Genomic DNA, 13,426 nt, shown 5'->3' with positions numbered 1-13,426 from the left:
GGATTGGACTAGATGATCTTTTGAGGTCCCTTCCAGTCCCTGACATTCTGTGATTCTGTGTAAAAGGAATTAGCTCTTGAACTCAGTGTTAGAGTTGATAAACAATTATATTCATTTTATTACAAAATTAGTATAATTTTATATATATTTTAGAAGAAAATATATTTATGTTAGTGAAGTTCTGGATAAAATATTTTCTTGTATTAAAAATACCTTTTTTTTCTTACCCTCTCTCTCCCCTCCTCTCCACTCCCAGTGCTGCGAATATTATTGGACATGGATTATTTTTAGCCCTTTTCACTTGGTAAAAATTAAGCATTTCGAAAGCTAGAGTATATATGCAAGCATGAAGAAGCACTGAGCTGCCTTTTCAGTAATGACAAGAAAAGACAAACAGGCAGATTTCCTAGGACAAAAGTGTTACATAGGCATACACATAATATTTCCTCATCTCCTCTAAGTAATAGCATCCTGCTGAGCAGGTTAGAGAGCTCTTTTGTGAAAGTTTCTCACATTTGTATTTTTGTATTGCCTAGAAGCTGGTGACTGAAGCACATAAGTACAAAGGAATATTTTATTGTTTTCACTAAGAAGTGATATTAGAAACCTCTTTTCAATGGAAGAATCTGCTTTAGGAGCAACAGGATATTATAAATAAAATTGGATTCTTGTTAAAACTGCTAGTTTTTTAAAAGTATAAAATAAAGTGGCTCATTTAAAATGGAGAGCTATTCAGTTTTCAGTGTTGTATCTATGAGAATGTTTTGGAGCCATGCCAGATTTTGTCTTTACAGAAATAAATACCCTGCAAGGATTTGAGCAAAACTTGTTGTTGTCATACTTTGCACTTTTGTCAAGCCTTATGTGAATGAAAAAGTGTCCTAATTCATCTAACCAGAGCCAGAGCCTGGTTAACTAATTTTTGATGGTAATAGGAAGCTTGTTTTTATCACAAAATTCCTCCTATCTATATTAAAGACAGAAAAAAATTTGGAAAAAAAATAATCCTTTTTACTTCAGTGTCTTTTTCCTTTGAACTTTCTAGAGAAAATTGAGATTTCTTTTCCTAGTGTATATGATTTAACATATTTTAATACTTCCAAGGTACAGTAAGTCTTGATTTTGCTTTCTTCATTGTACATAATCCATACTGCAAACAGGTAAACAATATTGTAAAAATAAACTAAATGTCTTGGGTACCTTCTGGGGCATGCAGAGTCAAGGTATTTTTTTTACCACTCCACTCCAAAACTTGCTTCCTTTTTTTTTTTTTTTCTTCAACCCCTTCCCCAGTAATGTGACAGAATATTGCAAGTAAAAGATACTAAAGTTCTTAAGTGATCAGAGTCCAATAAGAGCATCTAAGGGTAAACTCTTTCCTGTCAAGGAGGAAGAATTTCCCCATCCCATTTTCAGCCTCACTTTGCTCAACTCTTAGCAGCCCAAGATTAGCCAGATATATGGACCTTGTCATGTTGCAAACAGTGTCTTCAGGTATTTTTCGGATTTGACCACACTTTCATGTGAATATCATGGTATTGAGTACCTATATTGCTGTGATCCCTGATGTGTGAAAAATTCTGGATCTTCAAATTAATTTAAAATCTATGCTTCAGCAAGGTTTATGTTTTGGGCTTTTGAGACTTAAATACAATATTTCCTCAACTGCTGTTCAGATAAAAACAGAGATAACAAGCAGATTATGTAAAACAGGAATCTTGAACCATGAATGAATAATAAGAAATACAAAACGGTTGTGTATGGTAACTTAGGTTTCAAGGGACTGTGTGAGAGAGATTTTACTCTTTTCTGGATGTGAAAAAGCCAGTTAGAGACTATGACAGTTTTACTCCTTGTAAAATGCTTCATATGTGTGTAATTTTAGGCTTTTTTCAGGCCATGGCAGCATTAAACTACCACCTTTTAAAATATATGTACTTGGATATCACAAAATTGATATAGAATGCTATTATTCTCTGACATGCTTTGTGTTTCCGTCATAAATACTTTTAGAAAGCTTATGAAGGTGTTCCTTTTTGCAGTTTCTCAGCACTTTTGCAGAGGCCCATCCTGTGGATTCTGCAGATTTTGTTGCTTTAACATCTAAGGTCCAAATAGTGAATCACCTTCAGAGCTGTAGAGGTTAATGTTTCATACTATGCCATAATTCCTCTTTTTTATGAGTTCTTTGACGACAGATTAGTAACTCTGGTAAAGTATGACTTGCTAACTTGCGTTGGTCAAAAGCGAGAGTTCAGATAATGCAGATGGTTACACAGCAGGAGTATTTTAAAAAGAACCAAGCAAAACAAACTTTGGGTTAAATATGTTCAAAATTTTGAAAAGATTATATTTTTCAAGGGAATAGCCTATATCTATATTCTTCATTCTTTCTCAATACAGATCATTGCTTCTGCATGATAGTAGAGGTTCTTTCATTAACCTGAACTCCTTCAGATAGGTTAAAAACCTGATGTCCTTGCCATTTGCTAAGTTTCATTAAAAGGACATGCAGTATTTTCATAAAAATAAGGAAATTGAATATAGTTGCCGTGAGTTCATCCTGTGATTTCAATTGGTATGTTATTTTCTATTCCCTTTGCCAAAATGTCTGACTGTGGTGTTAAAATGGTTGCAGTATTTCACCTGGAGATGATACTTTATATGTAATCACACTGCGATCCTTCAGGATAAAAAGAAAGCACTACGTAAGTGATATTTGTGATCTAAAAAATATTACTAGAAGCCTGAGCTCAGCTTATGCAGTGCAAGACAAATTCTGCCACCCCAAAGTAAAATTGTATTGAGATGAGTAGAGTCCCTGGCATTTTTATACTCCCTAAACATGAATGACATGGCATTTGGACAGGCATGTGTTACAGTCTTCCATGCTAACAATATTATTATGTTTGTAGTTCAAAGGGAGGAGAGAAAGAACAAGGATGAAGTCACAGGAGGGAGATTCATTTTGGTAAGGACACAGAGTGTGGACTCTACTATTATATGCCCATTAAAACATCATATAACTTTATTACTATCTTTATTTAAAAGAAAGAATTCTGAAGAGAGGTACACTGAACTATAGATAGGATATGTTAAGGTCCTTTACATTAAAATTCTGAAGACATCCTTAGTATTTACAGTAAATTCAGCATGCCTTGACTTTTGCATGATCATTCACTGAAGTGTATGTATGCATGTGTATTTTAATTCTATATAAATATATAGAAATACACATAAAAATGATTTTTGTATATAACTAAAACTTGAGCCTTTCACTAGACATAGATTGGATCACAATTTAGCTAATTAGCAATGGTGAACATTCAGTGCAGAGGCAGTTTTGTAGCTTGAGAGTAGTGCTTGAATGTACAACTGTGGAAAGGAAGAACTGATTAGTGTTTTTTTTCAAAGTTCTTCAAGCATCAGGTGAAGGGTAGGAATAATGCAGCACCAGGACTGCAACAATTAAGAACTTGACAGGACTAAATCCTCTTTCAAGCAGAATTTTGGAATTCTACAGGCACAGAACTTCAGGCTAGGCAACCATAGACATTCGATTAACAAGATTTAACCTTCAGAACTTGAAAAAGTATCAAGGTTTACTCTTTATCACCCTTTTCTATAATTCTAAAAAGTTTATAGCAACTAAATATAATTGAAGTGGAAGTACTATCGGGGTCTACGAGTACACTGTTTGTAATAAGTGAATAATTGTACGTGTAAATATAAATCAACATTAGCATATTTACTGAAATAACCTGAGTTCTGAAATATCATATAAATACTTTTAAAAGATTTTTTATGCTTCCAAGGTTGGAAAAAAAAAACTGGACTCCCTCCAGCTTCTCTTTTCCAAAACACTACAAAATTCTAATAGAGTTGTTTTAATATTTTTCTTTCATTTCTGTAGAAAGAGGTCACTTGGTGTAGCATTGAATGTAATAGCCTTGGTGCAGTCCTTTCTATCTAATTCTCAAATGTTAACTGAGAAAGATTTCTGGTTTGTAAGCAAGACATTTTTTTTGTATAAAAGAGTGGAAAAATCCACATGCAGTGTTTTTGATTGAGGAAATATAAGTACAAACCCACATGATATTATATCTCCCCTACTTGTGTTGCTTATGGTAGCTAAATATTTCTCTCTTCTTCTGATCTTGTGACCAAGTTATCTGCCCTATATCCCCATCTTTATCTTTTAATGAGAAAAAATGCCAAAGAATTTTTATTTTTTTAAAATGCATGTTAGAACTGACATCCTCAGAACTACTATTCAGGCATATTCTCTAAGTAACAATCAAGTCATAAAAGAGACTAACCTCAAGTGATATGTTCTTTACTCTGTTTTATACCCAGGATGCTGAATCAGAAAATAGTCCAGAAAAAAACCCTCATATCTCTGAAACTCAAATGTCTTTTCAAAGTGCCTGAGAGAAATGTAATGTTATTTCTGTAAAACCAGGCATCTATGATCATTTGTTCATGAAATTGACTCCCAAACCCTAGAACAACATAAATAAATCAATTTCACAAAAATATCTGTATGTAAAATCTCTCCATTATCTTTCTCCACCTTTTTGGTGACGCCTCCTAACTATCTAGCAATATCTCAGCTTTTCTCACCAAGAGGTTAAGACAGGAGATCAGGTTTTCTGTATGGAAACTAATTTTTTATCAGAAGAAAAGGATAGTTTTTAATTCCTCATTCAAAAACTATTTTAACACTTTGATTCCTAAGTCAGCGTTAAATTTTATAAATGTCAATGATAAAAAGAAGAAAAAAATAAATGATCCATTAGGGAACCAAGTTCCTGAAGGAAATACTTTATATATACTCTTGTGTAATTTGAAAATACTTCTGAAAATTATAAGAGATAGGAAACCTTTTCTAGTGTTAAATTTTTTTTTTTTTAGAAATAAGTAATAATCATCTGACTTCATAGATATAACTTTAATCCGTGTTGTTGTTTTGCCTTACAGGAGAGCACAACTTGTTATATTTCTTGGTAGTTATTTCAATGGTGATTTACATGTCTTAATTTTTGTGAATGTGCATATGAGAGTGTGTGGCTTAGACTTTTCACTGCTAGCAGGCCAGAAGGTTTTTTTAGAAGCAAAGCCATAGTAGAAAGACATAAAAATGTAAAATTAATAAAAAAGGTACATAGAAGATTCAGCTTCTAGTTCAGCAATGGAAACCATCTGTGTCATATTATTTTCCTTGTAGTATTGAGCGTGTCACAGGATGAATGTCTGAGGACATCTGTAGTAAGATAACCATTTATTTTACATTTCAAGTATTCTCTATATTTTTTGAAAAACACAGTGCCTAATAATGAATTTGAAAGTGCTAATGTATTTTATTACCTTTAATAAGGTATTAAAACCCGTGAGAGAATGATTTATTACAAAATATCATTGAAAATATGTACTTGAAAATATAGGCACTTGAGATAAGCATATACAGCAGCTGCTGGGCCAGCTGCAACATAGACTATTTCCTCCAAGCTCTTCACAGAAGCTTAGTGATACAGGCATAATTTTAACAAAACATACTCAGAAATACATATATAGTAAAATCCCTGAACTAACAGAACTTGACCCAGGACTTGACAAGAGCTAAAGACTGTTAGTGTAATTTTAAAGTACATTTGTATATTGAACAGTCCCTCTGGTAACAGTAGCACCATACTTGACAGAACTGCATCCCTGAGATTATACTCTGTACTGGTCTTCTTTTTGAAAAAGCAACTCTGATTAGCCTTAGAGAGCACCAGCACCAGTGAGTGATTTGGAGTCTATTCCTGCCTGTGTATTGCCAACAGAATTGTTTGTTGAATTCAAATTATAAGGTCAGTCTGTTCTGGTGAGTAATTCCTTTGGATTTTCTCCCCAAGAAGGAAATCAGGTGTTATCAGAGCTTAAGCAGCAGACAGAATTGCATTGCTATTGCATGTATGTCCTGGAAATATTTTGCTATACATTACTGCAATCCTAATAAAAGAATATAATAATAATAATAATAATAATAATAATAATAATAATAATAATAATAATAATAATAATAATAATAATAATAATAATAATAATAATAATAAAAGTCTTGGACTCAGAAAAAACAAAACAAACAAACAAACAAAGAAAAACCAACCCAAACTGAACAAAAACAACTGCAACAACAACACTACAACAAAAAACAAACCTCCAAACCAGTTAAATTCATTTTAATCATATACTATACATAGTACAGTTGAGTACACTTATTATGGAATAGAGTGAGGTCTTCTGGATGACTATTGTTCAGAATTGAGAAGAAAATAAGAACTGAAGTGGAGCTTTTCTTGAAATAATATTAATAATGATAATAATGATAATGATAATGATAATAATAATAATAATAGTTTGGAATTAGTTAAAATGCATGTTCTTGGTTAACCTATTAATAACATTCATATAGCTATAATGGATGTTAACTTCATTGTTGTATAAAAACCTTTTTCTGTGCTACACCTGTCTTTGTCCCACTTCTGTTCTTTTAAGTTATGCAGGCTTTGAGGTAATACATGCATCTTCTTCAGAGAGCCAACACATTTTGGAGGGAAAAGATGATGAGAGAACAGGATAAAAAAACTAAAGCGGGTCACAGGTTTTCCCTACTCTGCTTTCTGGAGAAAGGAAAAACAGGCTGATTATATTCAGTACAGTAACAGCAGAGGCAGCTAAGAAGAAGAACCTTTTTTTGTTTTTTTTGGTTTTTTTTTTTTTCTCCTGTATGTAGAGAGAAAAATGTTGCCACGTTGCTGGGATGACTGACTCCGCTATCTTGGAAAAAATAAATGAGGTAGACTGTATGTTAGGTCTCCTGAATTACTTGAAGCAATCTATTTTCCAATGAAAGCTTCAGTCGGGTGTACCTAAGTGTGTCCAGAGAACTGGTCAATGGTCATCATACAGAGTAGCAGCTTTTTCCACTCCAAAGTTTCTTTGTATCAGTAACAACAGGGTCTTTTACTTACTGCTTGCAGTAAGATGATAAATTAAGGAATACTATAACACTGTTCTACAAACTAATAGTAGTCAGAGCAATTACAGCCATTTATTACAATACTGCTTTCTCTCTGCCAAAGTAAATAATCAGCACCATTAAAGCAAAAACTAAAACATAAACCTTTAACAATTTTTTAATCAGACTGTAAATCTTAACAAAAAGTCTGTTCAGGATGTTTGGCAGTATACAGGATAAGAATATGAAATGTTTCTGTCTGTAGACTGCATGGTTTAGCCACTAAATCAATAAGGTTTACTAAAATTAGCTACTGTTTTTCTTGGGTTATGCAAAGTCAAAACAGCTCCCCTCAGTGGCCAAAAAGCTTAAATTGCAAGACTGAAGCTTAAGAAAAATTAGGTCTGGTGGCTTTCTCATATTAACACCAAAGCAATCTTGTGCCTGATACTTTCACAACACCTAAGTGTAACAGGTAAATTTATCTGAGTTTTAGCTTCATGTATCTGTGCAGTGTAAAAACTGTTAAAACTGTTATAACATTTCTGGAATACATATATGCACAGGGACTAAAAGATCGTAATACCAAGTAATTATTCTGTGTAGAATGGTCTATGACATCAAAATAAAAATGCAGCCTAGAGGACTTCAGACACGGTATGAGACCTCGAAAGGCCAGGAACAACACGATACCAGAGGCCCTGGGCTACAAAAAACAGCAGTGGCCCATTGCTCACCATCAAGGGACACCAAGCCTGGGAGCAGGACTGGATTTTGGTATATGAAGAGGACACTGGGGAACCAATGAAGAAGAATAGCATGGGTTAGGATGACCAGAAACAATTGATTTGGGTGAACTGCAACCTCAAGGAGGGAAATTCCCTAGATAGGGTTCCAACAGTACTGGTGCTGACCACAGAAAATAGTTGATAAACTAATCTGTGTTGGGGGAGTACTGATGCTGTTGCTGTATATACATACTTAATATTCCAATGTTGCTCTGGGTCAGCTATCACAGAGAGTAGGCAATAATATAGCAACAGTACTGGCAATTAATATGTGACTGCGATTCATCTATCAGTCTATCTAAACTATATGTAAACTAACTGTATATGGGCTAACCAGAAAGTCTTAGTTAAAATCTGTGCTCAGGTGGATATTTCCCTGTTTTCCCCATCTTTGCTCGTGTTTTGCGTCTTAGTAACCTGAAACAGAGTTTGCATTCTGTAAATTGGATGCAACAATTGGTTAAGATAGCAATGCAATTAAAAAATGAACGTCCAGAAGCCATAGAAACATGCAGTTCAGAGCATAGCTGTGCAAAAAGAAAGACAAGCTTTCTCCTTTGCAGTTGTCATTCCTATACTGAACTGAGTTGTGAGTCCCAAAATGTATCACCTATTTCTCCATGACCTAGCTCTTGCAAACTAGTAATTGCAATAAAATTTGAGCTTTCAATAAAAGAAAAACAACATTATTATTTCCAATTAAAAGAAAAAAAATCTTGAACATGCACTATACACAGGAATTCATGTAAACAGGAAGGCAACCTGTTTGTTTAATCTACAACATGGCCAATTTTTCATGTAAAAACTGACATCTACATATTATTAGATATCAAAGGATAGACAGAATTCATATTGTATCTTTAACAGTGAGGTCACCAAGATAATTCTTGGTGTTTCTTCCACTCCTGGAGGCTGAACAAAAGTTAAAATAAAATAAAATAAAATAAAATAAAATAAAATAAAATAAAATAAAATAAAATAAAATAAAATAAAATAAAATAAAATAAAATAAAAACACTTGTCCTATAGCTAACTGGCTTTTAAAGCTTTATTTTCACTGCGGGAATTCGGGTCTTCCACAAGACTGATTTACTATTTCTTAAGCCAGAGAATCTGATCATTTTGTTGCTCCATCATGGTAGCATTCTGAAACGTTTTATGTGTTCATAAAAGGAAACTTTTTGTAGACTACACCTGTGATACTATTGTTGCTGAAGAATGTTTTCATCAGGTAACATTCTTAAACACAGACATTTGGAAATTACAGTTTGGTTTATCAGAAAGGAACTGCTTCTAACCGTGGCAGTTTTTTCCAGGCTCTTGTCCAGCTCTTCTAAGAAGGTGTTGACTCCTGCTTCCGAGCTTAGAGCTGAGACATGACCAGCTGCAAAAGCAATCACACAGGCAGCACCATGAAAGGCATTGACAAGGTAAGCAATTTCTGTGTAATAAGAAAGCATGATAACCAGCCAGTGGGCTGCAAAGAGCTACTTTTTTGTCAGTTGGATCTTATGTGGGCTTGATTACCCTGTCACTTAGGACTGAGGTGGTTTTACTTCACCTTCACATCAAAATGCTACAGATCCTGTCTTCTTATCCTACAAGAGATAAGATTAAACCTGAGAAAATTCTCAAGATAGGATTGAAACCTTGAATATTTTAATGTATTTATTTCTTCTTGGATAAGGAAATACCTGAAAAAAGTCCCAAATTATTCTAGAAAACACTGCAAGTATAGTCTGCATGTATTATATTGTAACAGTTTTCTTTGTTTACTCTAAAGAAGCATTGAGTCAGAGATGTATCATAACATGCTTTTAGAGTGTACCCTTGAGAAGCTCAGCTCAAAAGGTACAGATGAAATAGGCTGCAATATCAAAACTATTTATTAACTATTCGTGAATATCTTGTGAACACATTGCTTACCTTGTTATCCCCTTGAAGACAGACCAAGTAAGGAAGCATAAGAAAGCCTTGCTAGTAGATTGACAGAACCTTACAGGACTGAGACATACAAATTAAATTTCAATTTGGACTTGTTGTTGCTTTACCTAATTACAGTGTTGTTGGTAGGACAGTATTTGGTCTGCTGAGAAACTAACCAGTACCTATTTATGCTGTTTAGAAGGCTAACATGAGACACATTTTTGTTTCTTCAAAAAAGCTCTGTGTCAACAGCCCTGTGATAAAAAAATATGTTTTGGGGAAGGAAGTCCTGAAACCATTAGGTTTGGACATCCAAAAAAAAAAAAAAAAAAATTTCAAACCAATGTGGAAGGAAAGAGGAAAAGCCATCTTTCTCTAGAATGCGGTTCTGTATTTTCTTATGAGACAGTATGGAGTTCAGCATTGAATTAATTTACTTTAAACCAAGCAGCTGATCTGTGAAGGAGTTGGCTCCTAATCCATCAGTGATAAAGTAATTTGCACTTTTCAATACTCTTTATTTACGTTAGTATTTCATACTGACATATCTAAGTTAAAAAATGACAAAATAGAGTGGGCAGTTTGATCTGAGAACAAAAAAGTCTTTAAATGAATCTTCAGTTTGTCTGCTCTTGCTACCTCATTAATCCTAAGTAGTGTCAGTCAGTAAGTCTAATAGCTATGAGTGTTAGTGCTGTGGTCAGTTCCAAATTATAGTATTGATTAATTGATTGTCTTCTTCCAGTTCTGAGTTATATTAGTGCTGGCTCAGACTGGTTGGCTGAAGGCCAAAGCTTAATCTCTTGTGAAAGACAACAAACAGCTCCACAGTTTCACTGCTGTGGTTGACTGATTGGGAAATGAAAACCTTTTGAATTATTATCTGATTTGAAAAAATATGCAAAATATAATTAATACATAGTTAGTGATAGTCTAATTCCAGCAGCTAAAGCAAGAAACACAATACTTTTTTCTCTAGACTGGTACAGCCTGGAAACAATACTACGGCTGCTTAATTTTGAATGTGTATGATGATGTAGGATAGGAAGAGAAATAAAACAGTCATTGGTTGAAACTACTTTAAGGAATTAATACAATCAGTTTTGTGGTTTCAGACTAAAGTAAAAATTGGAAAAGAAAATTCAGGTCATGACTCCAGTCTTATTATTGACACTGATGCCTGGAGACATTTGCACAACACCTGTCTAGCCTGTGAATGCTTAATTTTCAGGAGCATTAGGTATTCTCAAAATTAACATAAAAGAGAGAGAAAAGTTGATGTGTTGTTCAGCTTTTTGATTTAATAAGAATGTAAGGTAATTGACTCACCATTTCATATTCATATCTTTCTAATAACTTACAAGAGAGAAGATTTAAAGAAAGGTTTCTCTTTCTCTTTACCCCAACAGGGAGACACTTTTCTGTTGCTGGTAATTTATATATCTATTCTTATTTGGTTTGATACATAGTTGGACATAAGTTTTCTTTTTTTTCTCAATTATAAACAAATCATAGGAGGAGTAAATAATAGGGTTTTTTGTCATTTGTTTGATCTTAATCCAGACCTGATAGATTTCATGGGCACTGTTATCTTTTCCTCTTGACTCCAGAAACCAGCAGTTGCTTTGCTAAGATGTAACTTCATAGAAAAGCCATAAAAAGCTCTCAATCAAAGGAAATCTCTCAAATCCACAAAAAATTAGTAGAGTAGGAGTGAAGCTGAAGTACCTCCCCTATGAAGAAAGGCTGAGAGAGTTGAGCTTCTTTAGCCTAGAGAAGGCTCTGGGGAGACCTTATTGCAGCCTTCCAGTACTTAAAGGGACCCTTTATCAGGGGGTGAAGTGATATGATGAGGAGTAGCAGTTTCAAACTGAAAGGGTGTAGATTTAGACTAGATATTGGAAATAAATTTTTCACTGTGGTGGTGGCAGGACACTGGAACATGTTGTCCAGATAAGCTGTATATACCCCCTCACTGGAGTATTCAAGACCATATTGGATGGGGCTTTGAGCAACCTGATATAGCAGAAGATGTCCCTGCTCATGGCAAGGGGGGTGGAACTTTAAGGTCCCTTCCAATCCAAGCCATTCTATAATTCCATTCAAAGAATAAATGCAAAAGGAATGTAATTGTTGTTACAGTATCGTTGAAAAATACTAAATACTTACAACCCTGTACCTGTTCATTTGCAGAAATTCATAGAAAAGGAATAATTCAACTCTGAAAACAGTGGTCTTGGACATAAACAACAACTAAATTCTAATTCAGTGCAGACAAATTATCCAATTTTAGATTTAAATCACCATAATGGTTAACAGTTAGTACTAAGGTTTGGTAAACAGCAGTAGGCAAAACACCAACACTATTTTTAATGAGATCAACATTATTGGACACCATCTATGACATCGTTCTTACAGGTTAAGATCAAGATAAAGATTTTGATGCCTTGTTGGGCTATGCCTCTGATTTTGTCCCCTTCATCCACAGTGCTAGGACATTGTATAGGGGCATTTTTCTTCTGTTTCTGAGGAAACAGAAGTGATAGAGGCAGACTTGGATGCAGTGTAACATAGTGCAAACTAAGAATTACTTAATTATTTTTAGAATGATTACCTTTTTGTATCTCCATATATTCACTATCTCTCATGCTAAGGGAAGCAAGCTACCAGCACAAGGTATCCAAAGCACTACAGCAACTACTGCTGGGAATCCCAAGCATCATAGTAGACCACCAGAGTAATCAGGGTTTCTATGTGACAGAAAAACAGATGGGCAGGAGATGTTCGCCTAAACATAGACGTCTGTTTTACTGTCTTACTTACCCACTAGTTGACACTCTGAAGGGGGACAGTCCCCTCCAGTCATTATGTTATGTCTGCCAGTCATGCATGGATGTTCACATATTTAGTGCATTGGAAATAGCATTAGGTGCCCAACTTCGGAAAGTGAACCCTTCCTAATATATACCTGCAGCTTGCTAGACAAACCAGAGAAAAAAAACAACATTTACACCTATGGAGCACAGAGGAGGTTTAATAGCACAAGCTGTGCCATGCAGGTACATGAGCCTGGAAAGTACCTTGCTTATTGAGAGAGGGGAGGGACAGAGTGCTCAGCCAAGACCATATGACAACTTATTATTCAGGTCAGGGTGCAAAGATGTGAATAATGCATTATATAATTCAGTTACTGGTGGTTAACAGAATTTAGAACACTTGCAAATAACTTTAATATTTGTGATTATTTCTTTTCTTGCTTTACTTCACTCATTAACAACAGTGTTGTTGTTCTAAGAGCACCAAAATAAAGGATATAGTTGAGACTACTGCCCAAGGCTAACAAATTTCATAAAAGCATCAACTAAATTCAATCAGTCATGAGATCTACAGGCATTTGCTGCTTCTCTGAAAAGCTTTAACTCTTTAGTTCTCATTGCTTTCCATTTGCTTAAATCTGTAAGATGTCTTTTCATCTCTGTTTTATCTCTATTTTAAATTTATTTGCAATAAGAAAGATAATTGTTTACATCTGAGGGAAGAAAATAAGTCCAAGTACTTTTATTTCCTACACAAAGAATGAAGAACAATTAAAAGAATAAAATTTCTGTAATTCAGCAAATTGAGATGGATTGAGTGAGATGGACGATATGCAAGCCAACCAATAAAAAATAATGATGAGAAAGATTTACTATACCACCTCTTCCCTAGA

This window comes from Streptopelia decaocto (assembly GCF_964273445.1).
Source record: "Streptopelia decaocto genome assembly, chromosome: Z".
Taxonomy (NCBI): Eukaryota; Metazoa; Chordata; class Aves; order Columbiformes; family Columbidae; genus Streptopelia; species Streptopelia decaocto.
The sequence above is the reverse complement of the archived record's forward strand: the minus strand, read 5'-3'. Positions refer to the sequence as shown.